Raw genomic sequence first — 17,126 nt, forward strand, 5'->3', positions numbered from 1 at the left:
ACTGGCGTGCTCTGGCGTGCACTGGCGTGCTCTGGTGTGAATTGGCGTTCTCTGGCGTGCATTGACGTGCTCTGGCGTGCACTGGCGTGCTCTGGTGTAAATTGGCGTGCTCTGGCGTGCATTGAATTGCTCTGGCGTGCACTGGTGTGCTCTGGTGTGAATTGGCGTGCTCTGGCGTGCACTGGCGTGCTCTGGCGTGCACTGGCGTGCTCTGGGGTGCACTGGCGTGCTCTGGCGTGCATTGACGTGCTCTGGCGTGCACTGGCGTGCTCTGGCGTGTTCTGGTGTGAATTGGCGTGCTCTGGCGTGCACTGGAGTGCTCTGGTGTGAATTGGCATGCTCTGGCGTGCATTTACTTGCTCTGGTGTGCACTGGCGTGCTCTGGCGTGCTCTGGTGTGAATTGGCGTGCTCTGGCGTGCACTGGCGTGCTCTGGCTTGTACTGGCGTGCATTGACGTACTCGTGCGTGCACTGGCGTGCTCTGACGTTTTCTGGCGTGCAATGGCGTGCTCTGGTGTGAATTGGCGTGCTCTGGCGTGCACTGGCGTGCTCTGGTGTGAATTGGCGTGCACTGGCGTGCACTGGCGTGCACTGGCGTGCACTTGCGTGCTCTGGCGTGCACTGGCGTGCTTTGGCGTGCTCTGGCGTGCACTGGCGTGCTCTGGCGTGCATTGAATTGCTCTGGCGTGCACTGGCGTGCTCTGGCGTGCATTGACTTGCTCTGGCGTACACTGGCGTGCTCTGGCGTGCACTGGCGTGCTCTGGCGTGTTCTGGTGTGAATTGGCGTGCTCTGGCGTGCACTGGCGTGCTCTGGTGTGAATTGGCATGTTCTGGCGTGCATTTACTTGCTCTGGTGTGCACTGGCGTGCTCTGGCGTGCTCTGGTGTGAATTGGCGTGCTCTGGCGTGCACTGGCGTGCTCTGGTGTGAATTGGCGTGCACTGGCGTGCACTGGCGTGCACTGGCGTGCACTTGCGTGCTCTGGCGTGCACTGGCGTGCTTTGGCGTGCTCTGGCGTGCACTGGCGTGCTCTGGCGTGCATTGAATTGCTCTGGCGTGCACTGGCGTGCTCTGGCGTGCATTGACTTGCTCTGGCGTACACTGGCGTGCTCTGGCGTGCACTGGCGTGCTCTGGCGTGTTCTGGTGTGAATTGGCGTGCTCTGGCGTGCACTGGCGTGCTCTGGTGTGAATTGGCATGTTCTGGCGTGCATTTACTTGCTCTGGTGTGCACTGGCGTGCTCTGGCGTGCTCTGGTGTGAATTGGCGTGCACTGGCGTGCACTGGCGTGCTCTGGCTTGTACTGGCGTGCATTGACGTACTCGTGCGTGCACTGGCGTGCTCTGACGTTTTCTGGCGTGCAATGGCGTGCTCTGGTGTGAATTGGCGTGCTCTGGCGTGCACTGGCGTGCTCTGGTGTGAATTGGCGTGCACTGGCGTGCACTTGCGTGCTCTGGCGTGCACTGGCGTGCTTTGGCGTGCTCTGGCGTGCACTGGCGTGCTCTGGCGTGCATTGAATTGCTCTGGCGTGCACTGGCGTGCTCTGGCGTGCATTGACTTGCTCTGGCGTACACTGGCGTGCTCTGGCGTGCACTGGCGTGCTCTGGCGTGTTCTGGTGTGAATTGGCGTGCTCTGGCGTGCACTGGCGTGCTCTGTCTTGCATTGACGTGCTCTGGTGTGAATTGGCGTGCTCTGGCGTGCACTGGCGTGCACTGGCGTGCTCTGGCGTGCACTAGCGTGCTCTGGCGTGCATTGACGTGCTCTGGCTTGCACTGGCGTGCACTGGCGTGCTCTGGTGTGAATTGGCGTACACTGGCGTGCACTGGCGTGCTCTGGCGTGCACTGGCGTGATTTTGCGTGCACTGGAGTGCTCTGGCGTGCACTGGCGTGCTCTGGCGTGCATTGACGTGCTCTTGCGTTTACTGGCGTGCTCTGGTGTGAATTGGCGTGCTCTGGCGTGCACTGGCGTGCTCTGGCGTGCACTGGCGTGCTCTGGCGTGCACTGGCGTGCTATGGCGTGCATTGACGTGCTCTGGCGTGCACTGGCTTGCTCTGGCGTGTTCTGGTGTGAATTGGCGTTCTATGGCGTGCACTGGCGTGCTCTGTCGTGCATTGACGTGCTCTGGTGTGAATTGGCGTGCTCTGGCGTACACTGGCGTGCTCTGGCGTGCTCTGGCGTGCTCTGGCATGCACTGCCATGCTCTGGCGTTCATTGACGTGGTCTGGCGTGCACTGGCTAGCTCTGGCGTGCTCTGGTGTGAATTGGGTGCTCTGGTGTGCACTGGCGTGCTCTGGCGTTATCTGGCGTTCACTGGAGTGCTCTTGCGTGCACTGGCGTGCTCTGGCGTGCTCTGGCGTGCTCTGTCGTGCTCTGGCGTGCTCTGCTATGCAGAACTCAAGTGCTTGACAATAGAAATCCACTACCCGACAATAGAACTCAAATAACTTGAATAATTTTTAAAAATTCAAGTGCTGTGATGTGCGGTTTTCTCAAACTTTTTTTTCATGATTTGCTCTATAAATTTATTGATTAAATAGACTTGAAATGGTGTATTGGACATTGATTTACACATCCTGTAATTAAAAAATGGTTTTAACAAGTGAAAAAAATATTATAGCAACTTAAAGTGCTGAGCTGTTCTCTGCTGTGCTCTACCGTGCTCTGTCGTGCACTGGCGTGCTCTGTCGTGCTCTGGCGTGCATTGACGTGCTCTGGCGTGCACTGGCGTGCTCTGGTGTGAATTGGCGTGCACTGGCGTGCACTTGCGTGCTCTGGCGTGCTCTGGCGTGCTCTGGCTTGCTCTGGCGTTCACTGGCGTGCTCTGGCGTGCATTGACGAGCTCTTGCGTGCACTGGCGTGCTCTGGCGTGCATTGACGTGCTCTGGCGTGCACTGGCGTGCTCTGGCGTGCTCTGGTGTGAATTGGCGTGCTCTTGCGTGCACTGGCGTGCATTGACATACTCGTGCGTGCACTGGCGTGCTCTGGCGTGCTCTGGCGTGCACTGGCGTGCTCTGGTGTGAATTGGCGTGCTCTGGCGTGCACTGGCGTGCTCTGGTGTGAATTGGCGTGCTCTGGCAAGCTCTGGCGTGCACTGGCGTGCTCTGGTGTGAATTGGCGTGCACTGGCGTGCACTTGCGTGCTCTGGCGTGCACTGGCGTGCTTTGGCGTGCTCTGGCGTGCACTGGCGTGCTCTGGCGTGCATTGAATTGCTCTGGCGTGCACTGGCGTGCACTGGCGTGCTCTGGCGTGCACTGGCGTGCTCTGGCGTGCATTGACTTGCTCTGGCGTACACTGGCGTGCTCTGGCGTGTTCTGGTGTGAATTGGCGTGCTCTGGCGTGCACTGGCGTGCTCTGTCGTGCATTGACATGCTCTGGTGTGAATTGGCGTGCTCTGGCGTGCACTGGCGTGCACTGGCGTGCTCTGGCGTTCACTGGCGTGCACTGGCGTGCTATGGCGTGCATTGACGTGCTCTGGCGTGCACTGGCGTGCTCTGGCGTGTTCTGGTGTGAATTGGCGTGCTCTGGCGTGCACTGGCGTGCTCTGTCGTGCATTGACGTGCTCTGGTGTGAATTGGCGTGCTCTGGCGTGCACTGGCGTGCTCTGGCGTGCTCTGGCGTGCACTGGCGTGCATTGACGTACTCGTGCGTGCACTGGCGTGCTCTGGCGTGTTCTGGCATGCACTGGCGTGCTCTGGTGTGAATTGGCGTGCTCTGGCGTGCACTGGCGTGCTCTGGTGTGAATTGGCGTGCACTGGCGTGCACTTGCGTGCTTTGGCGTACACTGGCGTGCTTTGGCGTGCTCTGGCGTGCACTGGCGTGCTCTGGCGTGCACTGGCGTGCTCTGGCGTGCACTGGCGTGCACTGGCGTGCTCTGGCGTGCATTGACTTGCTCTGGCGTACACTGGCGTGCTCTGGCGTGCACTGGCGTGCTCTGGCGTGCACTGGCGTGCTCTGGCGTGTTCTGGTGTGAACTGGCGTGCTCTGACATGCACTGGCGTGCTCTGTCGTGCATTGACGTGCTCTTGCGTGCTCTGGCGTGCACTGGCGTTCTCTGGCGTGCACTGGCGTGCACTGGCGTGCACTGGCGTGCTCTGGCGTGCACTGGCGTGCACTGGCGTGCTCTGGCGTGCATTGACGTGCTCTGGCGTGCACTGGCGTGCATTGACGTGCTCTGGCGTGCACTGGCGTGCACTGGCGTGCTCTGGCGTGCATTGACTTGCTCTGGCAAGCACTGGCGTGCTCTGGCGTGCACTGGCGTGCTCTGGTGTGAATTGGCGTACACTGGCGTGCACTGGCGTGCTCTGGCGTGCATTGGCGTGCTTTTGCGTGCACTGGAGTGCACTGGAGTGCTCTGGCGTGCACTGGCGTGCTCTGGCGTGCATTGACGTGCTCTTGCGTTTACTGGCGTGCTCTGGCGTGCACTGGCGTGCTCTGGCGTGAATTGGCGTGCTCTGGCGTGCACTGGCGTGCTCTGGTGTGAATTTGCGTGCTCTGGCGTGCATTGAATTGCTCTGGCGTGCACTGGCGTGCACTGGCGTGCTCTGGCGTGCACTGGCGTGCTCTGGCGTGCACTGGCGTGCTATGGCGTGCATTGAAGTGCTCTGGCGTGCACTGGCGTGCTCTGGCGTGTTCTGGTGTGAATTGGCGTGCTCTGGCGTGCATTGGCGTGCTTTTGCGTGCACTGGAGTGCACTGGAGTGCTCTGGCGTGCACTGGCGTGCTCTGGCGTGCATTGACGTGCTCTTGCGTTTACTGGCGTGCTCTGGCGTGAATTGGCGTGCTCTGGCGTGCACTGGCGTGCTCTGGTGTGAATTTGCGTGCTCTGGCGTGCATTGAATTGCTCTGGCGTGCACTGGCGTGCACTGGCGTGCTCTGGCGTGCACTGGCGTGCTCTGGCGTGCACTGGCGTGCTCTGGCGTGCACTGGCGTGCTATGGCGTGCATTGAAGTGCTCTGGCGTGCACTGGCGTGCTCTGGCGTGTTCTGGTGTGAATTTGCGTGCTCTGGCGTGCACTGGCGTGCTCTGGTGTGAATTGGCGTGCACTGGCGTGCACTGGCGTGCTCTGGCGGGCACTGGCGTGAATTGGCATGCACTGGCGTGCTCTGGCGTGCACTGGCGTGCACTGGCGTGCTTTGGCGTGCTCAAGCGTGCTCTGGCGTGCACTGGCGTGCTCTGGCGTGCTCTGGCGTGCACTGGCGTGCTTTTGCGTGCTCTAGCGTGCACTGGCGTGCTCTGGCGTGCATTGAATTACTCTGGCGTGCTCTGGCGTGCACTGGCGTGCTTTGGCGTGCACTGGAGTGCTCTGGCGTGCACTGGAGTGCTCTGGCGTGCACTGGCGTGCTCTGGCGTGCATTGACGTGCTCTTGCGTGCACTGGCGTGCTCTGGCGTGCACTGGCGTGCACTGGCGTGCTCTGGCTTGCACTTGCGTGCTCTGGCGTGCATTGACGTGCTCGTGCGTGCACTGGCGTGCTCTGGCGTGCACTGGCGTGCACTGGCGTTCTCTGGCGTGCACCGGCGTGCTTTGGCGGGCACTTGCGTGCTCTGGCGTGCACTGGCGTGCTCTGGCATGCATTGACGTGCTCTGGTGTGAATTGGCGGTCTCTGGCGTGCACTGGCGTGCATTGACGTACTCTGGCGTGCACTGGCGTGCTATGGCGTGCATTGAAGTGCTCTGGCGTGCACTGGCGTGCTCTGGCGTGTTCTGGTGTGAATTTGCGTGCTCTGGCGTGCACTGGCGTGCTCTGGTGTGAATTGGCGTGCACTGGCGTGCACTGGCGTGCTCTGGCGGGCACTGGCGTGAATTGGCATGCACTGGCGTGCTCTGGCGTGCTCTGGCGTGCACTGGCGTGCTTTGGCGTGCTCAAGCGTGCTCTGGCGTGCACTGGCGTGCTCTGGCGTGCTCTGGCGTGCACTGGCGTGCTTTTGCGTGCTCTAGCGTGCACTGGCGTGCTCTGGCGTGCATTGAATTACTCTGGCGTGCTCTGGCGTGCACTGGCGTGCTTTGGCGTGCACTGGAGTGCTCTGGCGTGCACTGGAGTGCTCTGGCGTGCACTGGCGTGCTCTGGCGTGCATTGACGTGCTCTTGCGTGCACTGGCGTGCTCTGGCGTGCACTGGCGTGCACTGGCGTGCTCTGGCTTGCACTTGCGTGCTCTGGCGTGCATTGACGTGCTCGTGCGTGCACTGGCGTGCTCTGGCGTGCACTGGCGTGCACTGGCGTTCTCTGGCGTGCACCGGCGTGCTTTGGCGGGCACTTGCGTGCTCTGGCGTGCACTGGCGTGCTCTGGCGTGCATTGACGTGCTCTTGCGTGCACTGGCGTGATCTGTCGTGCTCTGTCGTGCTCTGCTATGCAGAAGTGCTTGACAATAGAAATCCACTACCCGACAATAGAACTCAAATAACTTGAATAATTTTTAAAAATTCAAGTGCTGTGATGTGCGTTTTTTTCAAACTTTTTGTTCATGATTTACTCTATAAATTTATTGATTAAATAGACTTGAAATGGTGTATTGGATATTGATTTACACATCCTGTAATTAAAAAATGATTTTGACAATTGAAAATAATATTATAGCAACTTCAAGTGCTGAGCTGTTCTCTGCTGTGCTCTACCGTGCTCTGGCGTGGACTGGCCTGCTCTGGCGTGCTCTGGCTTGCTCTGGCGTGCATTGACTTGCTCTGGCGTGCTCTGGCGTGCACTGGCGTGCTCTGGTGTGAATTGGCGTGCACTGGCGTGCTCTGGCGTGCACTGGCGTGCTCTGGCGTGCACTGGCGTGCTCTGGCGCGCAGTGGCGTGCTCTGGCGTTCACTTGCGAGCTCTGGTGTGAATTGGCGTTCTCTGGCGTGCACTGGCGTGCTCTGCGTACTCTGTCGTGCTCTGGCGTGCTCTGCTATGCAGAACTCAAGTGCTTGACAATAGAAATCCACTACCCGACAATAGAACTCAAATAACTTGAATAATTTTTAAAAATTCAAGTGCTGTGATGTGCGTTTTTCTCAAACTTTTTTTTCATGATTTGCTCTATAAATTTATTGATTAAATAGACTTGAAATGGTGTATTGGACATTGATTTACACATCCTGTAATTAAAAAATGGTTTTAACAAGTGAAAAAAATATTATAGCAACTTAAAGTGCTGAGCTGTTCTCTGCTGTGCTCTACCGTGCTCTGTCGTGCACTGGCGTGCTCTTTCGTGCTCTGGCGTGCTCTGGCGTGCATTGACGTGCTCTGGCGTGCACTGGCGTGCTCTGGCGTGCACTGGCGTGCTCTGGTGTGAATTGGCGTGCACTGGCGTGCACTTGCGTGCTCTGGCGTGCTCTGGCGTGCTCTGGCTTGCTCTGGCGTTCACTGGCGTGCTCTGGCGTGCATTGACGTGCTCTTGCGTGCACTGGCGTGCTCTGGCGTGCATTGACGTGCTCTGGCGTGCACTGGCGTGCTCTGGCGTGCTCTGGTGTGAATTGGCGTGCTCTGGCGTGCACTGGCGTGCACTGGCGTGCATTGACATACTCGTGCGTGCACTGGCGTGCTCTGGCGTGCTCTGGCGTGCACTGGCGTGCTCTGGTGTGAATTGGCGTGCTCTGGCGTGCACTGGCGTGCTCTGGTGTGAATTGGCGTGCTCTGGCGTGCTCTGGCGTGCACTGGCGTGCTCTGGTGTGAATTGGCGTGCACTGGCGTGCACTTGCGTGCTCTGGCGTGCACTGGCGTGCTTTGGCGTGCTCTGGCGTGCACTGGCGTGCTCTGGCGTGCATTGAATTGCTCTGGCGTGCACTGGCGTGCACTGGCGTGCTCTGGCGTGCACTGGCGTGCTCTGGCGTGCATTGACTTGCTCTGGCGTGCACTGGCGTGCTCTGTCGTGCATTGACATGCTCTGGTGTGAATTGGCGTGCTCTGGCGTGCACTGGCGTGCACTGGCGTGCTCTGGCGTTCACTGGCGTGCACTGGCGTGCTATGGCGTGCATTGACGTGCTCTGGCGTGAACTGGCGTGCTCTGGCGTGCATTGACGTGCACTGGCGTGCTCTGTCGTGCTCTGGCGTGCTCTGGCGTGCATTGACGTGCTCTGGCGTGCACTGGCGTGCACTGGCGTGCTCTGGCGTGCACTGGCGTGCTCTGGTGTGAATTGGCGTGCACTGGCGTGCACTTGCGTGCTCTGGCGTGCACTTGCGTGCTCTGGCGTGCTCTGGCGTGCTCTGGCTTGCTCTGGCGTTCACTGGCGTGCTCTGGCGTGCATTGACGTGCTCTTGCGTGCACTGGCGTGCTCTGGCGTGCATTGACGTGCTCTGGCGTGCACTGGCGTGCTCTGGCGTGCTCTGGTGTGAATTGGCGTGCTCTGGCGTGCACTGGCGTGCACTGGCGTGCATTGACATACTCGTGCGTGCACTGGCGTGCTCTGGCGTGCTCTGGCGTGCACTGGCGTGCTCTGGTGTGAATTGGCGTGCTCTGGCGTGCACTGGCGTGCTCTGGTGTGAATTGGCGTGCTCTGGCGTGCTCTGGCGTGCACTGGCGTGCTCTGGTGTGAATTGGCGTGCACTGGCGTGCACTTGCGTGCTCTGGCGTGCACTGGCGTGCTTTGGCGTGCTCTGGCGTGCACTGGCGTGCTCTGGCGTGCATTGAATTGCTCTGGCGTGCACTGGCGTGCACTGGCGTGCTCTGGCGTGCACTGGCGTGCTCTGGCGTGCATTGACTTGCTCTGGCGTGCACTGGCGTGCTCTGTCGTGCATTGACATGCTCTGGTGTGAATTGGCGTGCTCTGGCGTGCACTGGCGTGCACTGGCGTGCTCTGGCGTTCACTGGCGTGCACTGGCGTGCTATGGCGTGCATTGACGTGCTCTGGCGTGCACTGGCGTGCTCTGGCGTGTTCTGGTGTGAATTGGCGTGCTCTGGCGTGCACTGGCGTGCTCTGGCGTGCACTGGCGTGCTCTGTCGTGCATTGACGTGCTCTGGTGTGAATTGGCGTGCTCTGGCGTGCACTGGCGTGCTCTGGCGTGCATTGACGTACTCGTGCGTGCACTGGCGTGCTCTGGCGTGTTCTGGCATGCACTGGCGTGCTCTGGTGTGAATTGGCGTGCTCTGGCGTGCACTGGCGTGCTCTGGTGTGAATTGGCGTGCACTGGCGTGCACTTGCGTGCTCTGGCGTGCACTGGCGTGCTTTGGCGTGCTCTGGCGCGCACTGGCGTGCTCTGGCGTGCACTGGCGTGCACTGGCGTAAACTGGCGTGCTCTGGCGTGCATTGACTTGCTCTGGCGTACACTGGCGTGCTCTGGCGTGCACTGGCGTGCTCTGGCGTGCACTGGCGTGCTCTGGCGTGTTCTGGTGTGAACTGGCGTGCTCTGACGTGCACTGGCGTGCTCTGTCGTTCATTGACGTGCTCTTGCGTGCTCTGGCGTGCACTGGCGTTCTCTGGCGTGCACTGGCGTGCACTGGCGTGCACTGGCGTGCTCTGGCGTGCACTGGCGTGCACTGGCGTGCTCTGGCGTGCATTGACGTGCTCTGGCGTGCACTGGCGTGCATTGACGTGCTCTGGCGTGCACTGGCGTGCACTGGCGTGCTCTGGCGTGCATTGACTTGCTCTGGCAAGCACTGGCGTGCTCTGGCGTGCACTTTCGTGCTCTGGTGTGAATTGGCGTACACTGGCGTGCACTGGCGTGCTCTGGCGTGCATTGGCGTGCTTTTGCGTGCACTGGAGTGCACTGGAGTGCTCTGGCGTGCACTGGCGTGCTCTGGCGTGCATTGACGTGCTCTTGCGTTTACTGGCGTGCTCTGGCGTGCACTGGCGTGCTCTGGCGTGAATTGGCGTGCTCTGGCGTGCACTGGCGTGCTCTGGTGTGAATTTGCGTGCTCTGGCGTGCATTGAATTGCTCTGGCGTGCACTGGCGTGCACTGGCGTGCACTGGCGTGCTCTGGCGTGCACTGGCGTGCTATGGCGTGCATTGAAGTGCTCTGGCGTGCACTGGCGTGCTCTGGCGTGCACTGGCGTGCTCTGGCGTGTTCTGGTGTGCATTGACGTACTCTGGCGTGCACTGGCGTGCTATGGCGTGCATTGAAGTGCTCTGGCGTGCACTGGCGTGCTCTGGCGTGTTCTGGTGTGAATTTGCGTGCTCTGGCGTGCACTGGCGTGCTCTGGTGTGAATTGGCGTGCACTGGCGTGCACTGGCGTGCTCTGGCGGGCACTGGCGTGAATTGGCATGCACTGGCGTGCTCTGGCGTGCTCTGGCGTGCACTGGCGTGCTTTGGCGTGCTCAAGCGTGCTCTGGCGTGCACTGGCGTGCTCTGGCGTGCTCTGGCGTGCACTGGCGTGCTTTTGCGTGCTCTAGCGTGCACTGGCGTGCTCTGGCGTGCATTGAATTACTCTGGCGTGCTCTGGCGTGCACTGGCGTGCTTTGGCGTGCACTGGAGTGCTCTGGCGTGCACTGGAGTGCTCTGGCGTGCACTGGCGTGCTCTGGCGTGCATTGACGTGCTCTTGCGTGCACTGGCGTGCTCTGGCGTGCACTGGCGTGCACTGGCGTGCTCTGGCTTGCACTTGCGTGCTCTGGCGTGCATTGACGTGCTCGTGCGTGCACTGGCGTGCTCTGGCGTGCACTGGCGTGCACTGGCGTTCTCTGGCGTGCACCGGCGTGCTTTGGCGGGCACTTGCGTGCTCTGGCGTGCACTGGCGTGCTCTGGCATGCATTGACGTGCTCTGGTGTGAATTGGCGGTCTCTGGCGTGCACTGGCGTGCATTGACGTACTCTGGCGTGCACTGGCGTGCTATGGCGTGCATTGAAGTGCTCTGGCGTGCACTGGCGTGCTCTGGCGTGTTCTGGTGTGAATTTGCGTGCTCTGGCGTGCACTGGCGTGCTCTGGTGTGAATTGGCGTGCACTGGCGTGCACTGGCGTGCTCTGGCGGGCACTGGCGTGAATTGGCATGCACTGGCGTGCTCTGGCGTGCTCTGGCGTTTACTGGCGTGCTTTGGCGTGCTCAAGCGTGCTCTGGCGTGCACTGGCGTGCTCTGGCGTGCTCTGGCGTGCACTGGCGTGCTTTTGCGTGCTCTAGCGTGCACTGGCGTGCTCTGGTGTGCATTGAATTACTCTGGCGTGCTCTGGCGTGCACTGGCGTGCTTTGGCGTGCACTGGAGTGCTCTGGCGTGCACTGGAGTGCTCTGGCGTGCACTGGCGTGCTCTGGCGTGCATTGACGTGCTCTTGCGTGCAGTGGCGTGCTCTGGCGTGCACTGGCGTGCACTGGCGTGCTCTGGCTTGCACTTGCGTGCTCTGGCGTGCATTGACGTGCTCGTGCGTGCACTGGCGTGCTCTGGCGTGCACTGGCGTGCACTGGCGTTCTCTGGCGTGCACCGGCGTGCTTTGGCGGGCACTTGCGTGCTCTGGCGTGCACTGGCGTGCTCTGGCGTGCATTGACGTGCTCTTGCGTGCACTGGCGTGATCTGTCGTGCTCTGTCGTGCTCTGCTATGCAGAAGTGCTTGACAATAGAAATCCACTACCCGACAATAGAACTCAAATAACTTGAATAATTTTTAAAAATTCAAGTGCTGTGATGTGCGTTTTTTTCAAACTTTTTGTTCATGATTTGCTCTATAAATTTATTGATTAAATAGACTTGAAATGGTGTATTGGATATTGATTTACACATCCTGTAATTAAAAAATGATTTTAACAATTGAAAATAATATTATAGCAACTTCAAGTGCTGAGCTGTTCTCTGCTGTGCTCTACCGTGCTCTGGCGTGGACTGGCCTGCTCTGGCGTGCTCTGGCTTGCTCTGGCGTGCATTGACTTGCTCTGGCGTGCTCTGGCGTGCACTGGCGTGCTCTGGTGTGAATTGGCGTGCACTGGCGTGCTCTGGCGTGCACTGGCGTGCTCTGGCGTGCACTGGCGTGCTCTGGCGCGCAGTGGCGTGCTCTGGCGTTCACTTGCGAGCTCTGGTGTGAATTGGCGTTCTCTGGCGTGCACTGGCGTGCTCTGCGTACTCTGTCGTGATCTGGCGTGCTCTGCTATGCAGAACTCAAGTGCTTGACAATAGAAATCCACTACCCGACAATAGAACTCAAATAACTTGAATAATTTTTAAAAATTCAAGTGCTGTGATGTGCGTTTTTCTCAAACTTTTTTTTCATGATTTGCTCTATAAATTTATTGATTAAATAGACTTGAAATGGTGTATTGGACATTGATTTACACATCCTGTAATTAAAAAATGGTTTTAACAAGTGAAAAAAATATTATAGCAACTTAAAGTGCTGAGCTGTTCTCTGCTGTGCTCTACCGTGCTCTGTCGTGCACTGGCGTGCTCTGTCGTGCTCTGGCGTGCTCTGGCGTGCATTGACGTGCTCTGGCGTGCACTGGCGTGCTCTGGCGTGCACTGGCGTGCTCTGGTGTGAATTGGCGTGCACTGGCGTGCACTTGCGTGCTCTGGCGTGCACTTGCGTGCTCTGGCGTGCTCTGGCGTGCTCTGGCTTGCTCTGGCGTTCACTGGCGTGCTCTGGCGTGCATTGACGTGCTCTTGCGTGCACTGGCGTGCTCTGGCGTGCATTGACGTGCTCTGGCGTGCACTGGCGTGCTCTGGCGTGCTCTGGTGTGAATTGGCGTGCTCTGGCGTGCACTGGCGTGCACTGGCGTGCATTGACATACTCGTGCGTGCACTGGCGTGCTCTGGCGTGCTCTGGCGTGCACTGGCGTGCTCTGGTGTGAATTGGCGTGCTCTGGCGTGCACTGGCGTGCTCTGGTGTGAATTGGCGTGCTCTGGCGTGCTCTGGCGTGCACTGGCGTGCTCTGGTGTGAATTGGCGTGCACTGGCGTGCACTTGCGTGCTCTGGCGTGCACTGGCGTGCTTTGGCGTGCTCTGGCGTGCACTGGCGTGCTCTGGCGTGCATTGAATTGCTCTGGCGTGCACTGGCGTGCACTGGCGTGCTCTGGCGTGCACTGGCGTGCTCTTGCGTGCACTGGCGTGCTCTGGCGTGCATTGACGTGCTCTGGCGTGCACTGGCGTGCTCTGGCGTGCTCTGGTGTGAATTGGCGTGCTCTGGCGTGCACTGGCGTGCACTGGCGTGCATTGACATACTCGTGCGTGCACTGGCGTGCTCTGGCGTGCTCTGGCGTGCACTGGCGTGCTCTGGTGTGAATTGGCGTGCTCTGGTGTGAATTGGCGTGCTCTGGCGTGCACTGGCGTGCACTTGCGTGCTCTGGCGTGCACTGGCGTGCTTTGGCGTGCTCTGGCGTGCACTGGCGTGCTCTGGCGTGCATTGAATTGCTCTGGCGTGCACTGGCGTGCACTGGCGTGCTCTGGCGTGCACTGGCGTGCTCTGGCGTGCATTGACTTGCTCTGGCGTACACTGGCGTGCTCTGGCGTGCACTGGCGTGCTCTGGCGTGTTCTGGTGTGAATTGGCGTGCTCTGGCGTGCACTGGCGTGCTCTGTCGTGCATTGACATGCTCTGGTGTGAATTGGCGTGCTCTGGCGTGCACTGGCGTGCACTGGCGTGCTCTGGCGTTCACTGGCGTGCACTGGCGTGCTATGGCGTGCATTGACGTGCTCTGGCGTGCACTGGCGTGCTCTGGCGTGTTCTGGTGTGAATTGGCGTGCTCTGGCGTGCACTGGCGTGCTCTGGCGTGCTCTGGCGTGCTCTGTCGTGCATTGACGTGCTCTGGTGTGAATTGGCGTGCTCTGGCGTGCACTGGCGTGCTCTGGCGTGCTCTGGCGTGCACTGGCGTGCATTGACGTACTCGTGCGTGCACTGGCGTGCTCTGGCGTGTTCTGGCGTGCACGGCGTGCTCTGGTGTGAATTGGCGTGCTCTGGCGTGCACTGGCGTGCTCTGGTGTGAATTGGCGTGCACTGGCGTGCACTTGCGTGCTCTGGCGTGCACTGGCGTGCTTTGGCGTGCTCTGGCGTGCACTGGCGTGCTCTGGCGTGCACTGGCGTGCACTGGCGTGCATTGACTTGCTCTGGCGTACACTGGCGTGCACTGGCGTTCTCTGGCGTGCATTGACGTGCTCTTGCGTGCTCTGGCGTGCACTGGCGTTCTCTGGCGTGCACTGGCGTGCACTGGCGTGCTCTGGCGTGCACTGGCGTGCACTGGCGTGCTCTGGCGTGCATTGACGTGCTCTGGCGTGCACTGGCGTGCATTGACGTGCTCTGGCGTGCACTGGCGTGCTCTGGCGTGCATTGACTTGCTCTGGCAAGCACTGGCGTGCTCTGGCGTGCACTGGCGTGCTCTGGAGTGAATTGGCGTACACTGGCGTGCACTGGCGTGCTCTGGCGTGCACTGGCGTGCTCTGGCGTGCACTGGCGTGCTCTGGCGTGCACTGGCGTGCTCTGGCGTGCACTGGCGTGCTATGGCGTGCATTGAAGTGCTCTGGCGTGCACTGGCGTGCTCTGGCGTGTTCTGGTGTGAATTGGCGTGCTCTGGCGTGCACTGGCGTGCTCTGTCGTGCATTCACGTGCTCTGGTGTGAATTGGCGTGCTCTGGCGTGCACTGGCGTGCTCTGGCGTGCTCTGGCGTGCACTGCCGTGCTCTGGCGTGCATTGACGTGCTCTGGCGTGCACTGGCGTGCTCTGGCGTGCTCTGGCGTGCACTGGCGTGCTCTGGCGTGCATTGGCGTGCACTGGCGTGCTCTGGCGTGCTCTGGCGTGCTCTGGTGTGAATTGGCGTGCACTGGCGTGCACTGGCGTGCTCTGGTGTGAATTGGCGTGCTCTGACTTGCATTGAATTGCTCTGGCGTGCACTGGCGTCCTCTGGCGTGCACTGGCGTGCACTGGCGTGCTCTGGCGTGCACTGGCGTGCTCTGGCGTTCATTGACGTGCTCTTGCGTGCACTGGCGTGCTCTTGCGTGCACTGGCGTGCTCTGTCGTGCTCTGGCGTGCTCTGCTATGCAGAACTCAAGTGCTTGACAATAGAAATCCACTTCCCGACAATAGAACTCAAATAACTTGAATAATTTTTAAAAATTCAAGTGCTGTGATGTGCGTTTTTCTCAAACTTTTTGTTCATGATTTGCTCTATAAATTTATTGATTAAATAGACTTGAAATGGTGTATTGGACATTGATTTACACATACTGTAATTAAAAAATGGTTTTAACAAGTGAAAAAAATATTATAGCAACTTCAAAAGCTGAGATGTTCTCTGCTGTGCTCTACCGTGCTCTGGCGTGCTCTGGCGTGCTCTGGCGTGCTTTGGCGTGCACTGGAGTGCTCTGGCGTGCACTGGCGTGTTCTGGCGTGCATTGACGTGCTCTTGCGTGCACTGGCGTGCTCTTGCGTGCACTGGCGTGCTCTGGCGTGCTCTGGCGTGCTCTAGCGTGCTCTGGTGTGAATTGGCGTGCTCTGGCGTTCATTGGCGTGCTCTGGTGTGAATTGGCGTGCTCTGGCGTGCATTGAATTGCTCTGGCGTGCACTGGCGTGCTCTGGCGTGCACTGGCGTGCACTGGCGTGCTCTGGCGTTTATTGACGTGCTCTGGTGTGAATTGGCGTGCTCTGGCGTGCGCTAGAGTGCACTGGCGTGCATTGACGTACTCGTGCGTGCACTGGCGTGCTCTGGCGGGCTCTGGCGTGCTCTGGTGTGCTCTGGTGTGAATTGGCGTGCTCTGGCGTGCACTGGCGTGCTCTGGTGTGAATTGGCGTGCTCTGGCGTGCACTGGCGTGCTCTGGCGTGCACTGGCGTGCTCTGGCGTGCACTGGCGTGCTCTGGCGTGCACTGGCGTGCTCTGGCGTGCACTGGCGTGCTCTGGTGTGAATTGGCGTGCTCTGACTTGCATTGAATTGCTCTGGCGTGCACTGGCGTCCTCTGGCGTGCACTGGCGTGCACTGGCGTGCTCTGGCGTGCACTGGCGTGCTCTGGCGTTCATTGACGTGCTCTTGCGTGCACTGGCGTGCTCTGTCGTGCTCTGGCGTGCTCTGCTATGCAGAACTCAAGTGCTTGACAATAGAAATCCACTTCCCGACAATAGAACTCAAATAACTTGAATAATTTTTAAAAATTCAAGTGCTGTGATATGCGTTTTTCTCAAACTTTTTGTTCATGATTTGCTCTATAAATTTATTGATTAAATAGACTTGAAATGGTGTATTGGACATTGATTTACACATACTGTAATTAAAAAATGGTTTTAACAAGTGAAAAAAATATTATAGCAACTTCAAAAGCTGAGATGTTCTCTGCTGTGCTCTACCGTGCTCTGGCGTGCTCTGGCGTGCTCTGGCGTGCTTTGGCGTGCACTGGAGTGCTCTGGCGTGCACTGGCGTGTTCTGGCGTGCATTGACGTGCTCTTGCGTGCACTGGCGTGCTCTTGCGTGCACTGGCGTGCTCTGGCGTGCTCTGGCGTGCTCTAGCGTGCTCTGGTGTGAATTGGCGTGCTCTGGCGTTCATTGGCGTGCTCTGGTGTGAATTGGCGTGCTCTGGCGTGCATTGAATTGCTCTGGCGTGCACTGGCGTGCTCTGGCGTGCACTGGCGTGCACTGGCGTGCTCTGGCGTTTATTGACGTGCTCTGGTGTGAATTGGCGTGCTCTGGCGTGCGCTAGAGTGCACTGGCGTGCATTGACGTACTCGTGCGTGCACTGGCGTGCTCTGGCGGGCTCTGGCGTGCTCTGGTGTGCTCTGGTGTGAATTGGCGTGCTCTGGCGTGCACTGGCGTGCTCTGGTGTGAATTGGCGTGCTCTGGCGTGCACTGGCGTGCTCTGGCGTGCACTGGCGTGCTCTGGCGTGCACTGGCGTGCTCTGGCGTGCACTGGCGTGCTCTGGCGTGCACTGGCGTGCTCTGGCGTGCACTGGCGTGCTCTGGCGTGCACTGGCGTGCTCTGGCGTGCACTGGCGTGCTCTGGCGTGCACTGGCGTGCTCTGGCGTGCACTTGCGTGCTCTGGCGTGCATTGACGTGCTCGTGCGTGCACTGGCGTGCTCTGGCGTGCACTGGGATTCTCTGGCGTGCACTTGCGTGCTCTGGAAAGCTCTGCTATGCAGAACTCAAGTGCTTGACAATAGAAATCCACTACCCGACAATAGAACTCAAATAACTTGAATAATTTTTAAAAATTCAAGTGCTATGATGTGCGTTTTTCTCAAACTTTTTGTTCATGATTTTCTCTATAAATTTATTGATTAAATAGACTTGATATGGTGTATTGGACATTGATTTACACAT

The sequence above is a fragment of the Daphnia pulicaria genome, chromosome 7 (assembly GCF_021234035.1).
Source record: "Daphnia pulicaria isolate SC F1-1A chromosome 7, SC_F0-13Bv2, whole genome shotgun sequence".
Lineage (NCBI taxonomy): Eukaryota > Metazoa > Arthropoda > Branchiopoda > Diplostraca > Daphniidae > Daphnia > Daphnia pulicaria.